The sequence below is a fragment of the Pollicipes pollicipes genome, unplaced genomic scaffold, assembly GCF_011947565.3.
Source record: "Pollicipes pollicipes isolate AB1234 unplaced genomic scaffold, Ppol_2.1 Scaffold_6686;HRSCAF=7923_pilon_pilon_pilon, whole genome shotgun sequence".
In the NCBI taxonomy this organism is placed as follows: Eukaryota; Metazoa; Arthropoda; class Thecostraca; order Pollicipedomorpha; family Pollicipedidae; genus Pollicipes; species Pollicipes pollicipes.
The window spans coordinates 18,521,232-18,523,731 of record NW_023596921.1 but is presented as its reverse complement, the minus strand read 5'-3'; the positions used below and the strand labels follow the sequence as shown (position 1 = coordinate 18,523,731).

The 2,500-nt window shown below is 51.4% G+C and overlaps 1 protein-coding gene across 1 annotated transcript in view; it reads right to left on the bottom strand.

Annotated features, from left to right (window-relative positions):
* The window catches only part of LOC119107996 (putative fatty acyl-CoA reductase CG5065), a 68,123-nt gene that overhangs the window by 36,814 nt on the left and 28,809 nt on the right, over positions 1 to 2,500 (bottom strand). The gene's annotated exons all lie outside the window — the stretch shown is intronic.

The following is a 2,500-nucleotide window of genomic DNA, read 5'->3' as shown; positions in this document are numbered from 1 at the left end:
TATTCGTTCCCTCCTTCACTCTCCTTCGCGTCGTGACCTTGTACCCTTGACTTGGGTGAAGTGCTGCCGACGGGCCACATCTCCGGCGGCAGCCTCCCGCCGCGGCCGACAGCCCGTCTGCCCCTCCGGCCCCGGGACGTCTCAGCGACGGTGGCGGGCGGGCGACGAGCGTCCTTGGGCTGGCGCGCTGGGCGGCGCGCCGACACCCGTGTGATATGCTCGGCCAGCCTGGCGAAAGGCGAGGCGACTGCCAACTGGTCACAAGTCTGCCCATGAGTGCCGCCGGCCAGGCGACTTTGCGGTTACACGGTGCTGAATTCCTTTTACATGTGCTCATGTGCAGTTAGCACACTGGTTTATTTCAGGTGGTTGACAGGTTTCACAAACCGATTTCGCGAGCTGATGATGCGCCGAAGTAGTCGGAAGAGTTTTTATGATGAATCACGGTACAAATCCTTAGAAAATAGAGTTTTTCAGCATAAATTTCTTAAAACACAGCTTCTACCAGTGATTTCGGCTAGAAAATGCTTTGTAGACATGCAATAAACATGTTTTTCAAGACGTACAGGTTGATGAAATCGTAATTGACTGGCTTTAAGCTTCATACTTTTGTGGGCGGATATGATGCCATTTCTCCTCCAACCGAAACTTGTTAAAAGCGTTCGGTTGGTATGTCTTGCGCGGGCGCCACAAATCAAACTCACATGACCTTGCTGCGTGCCTATGCTTAGGTATGGAGGACTTACAGATCTTACACACCTAAACATGAAATCAGGTTCATTGAATCAAATGACGATTGCAGCCCGCCTCGCTAATAAAAGCACCGATGTAAACAATAATAGGGAAGCCAGCATCCAACGCCCTGGAGCAATCCACACGGCTGATTGCCAGGTCTGGCATTCTCCTAAAATTCGGGCGAACTAAATGCGTGGACTAAAGAAAGCGTGCCTTTAAAACCTCTGTTCATATAATAAACCTATTTTTAGCTGAAAAACGTGACTTCGGTTCGGCTGGGATTGTCGAACAGTTCGAATAGAACGGTTCCGTGTGAACCTCTGATAAGAGTAGTCACTATTTTCGCAACGGACAAGCCTGCGATGCACAGCTCATGTGGCCTGCACTGGCATCCTTTACCCCGGCCTGAACTGCTGTCTGACTGTACGCACAAGGCGCAGTTTTCTGAACTCAATGGGGGATCGCAGCCTGTTCAGACCTGCACTGAGCTGACTGCGTCTGTATGATGGTTTTCGGCTCGTATAACACCGCCACTTGACGTACATCTTTGCCACCTTTGAAAAATGCCACCGACATGGCCGCGAGAAAAGCTTTAACTTTAACTTTAACTTTTACTTTAAGCTTTAACTTTTTTTAAACTTTTTTTAAAACTTTTTTTTAGCTTTAACTTTTACGACGCTCTAGAGATCATTTACACGTCGCTGGCCAACATTTCAGCACCGGGCTCAAAACCAGTCACATTTGTGTATCCTTCAAAGCTTAGGTGTCCCTTGAGCCTGATCCCGTCGTAGGGCAAGGGTTGAAGCCACCTGCGTTAAAAATGACGCGCTCCCCTGTCCCGACCGTCCAGGTTTTAAAAGATCAACCATCTCTGCTCGAGCATCTGACAACGACTGGCACGAATTTAGCATATCATGGATTACAAAACATGCTAGGAACGGCTACAGAGAACCAGGTCACACTTCGTCTGCCTTACGGTTTTCAAATGCCATTGCTGGAGGAAGGGGTACATCCGAGTGCAAATGCATGCCCTAGATGCCTTCCCTATTTTTTTTTTGTGGTGTGTGGATAAAGGCAGAATCGGGCTCATCGGTACAGATAGCACCACAGGAGCTGTTCGAACTTGTTTGGCCTGGTTCGAAGTGCAGGATGCAATGTCGCGCTGTCGCGAACACGATTTAAGTAGCAGAGGGGTCAAGAAAACAGAACGTCACTTTTGTGCTCGCTCCGTAAACAGAAGGCCAGATCCAGCGTGCCGAAACTGTTCGCCCCTCTAACCGCTTCTTCACTACAGTGTCGCGGAGCCGTCCGCCGTCCGTCGCTATGTGACCGCCGGGCGGCTCCATGACATGGCCGGTGACGGCTCTGTGGCATGATTGGTGGCATCTCCGTGACATGATCAGTGACGGCTCCGTGACATGATCGGTGACGGCTTCGTGAATGATCGATGACGGCTCCGTGACATGACCGGTGACGGCTCTGTGGCATGATTGGTGGCATCTCCGTGACATGATCAGTGACGGCTCCGTGACATGATCGGTGACGGCTTCGTGAATGATCGATGACGGCTCCGTGACATGACCGGTGACGGCTCCGTGACATGATCGGTGACAACTCCGTGACATGATCGGTGACAGCTCCGTGACATGGCCGGTGACGGCTCCGTGACATGGCCGGTGATGGCTCAGTGACATGACCGGTGAAAGCTCCGTGACATGATCGGTGACGGCTCCGTGACATGATCGGTGACGGCTCCGTGACATGA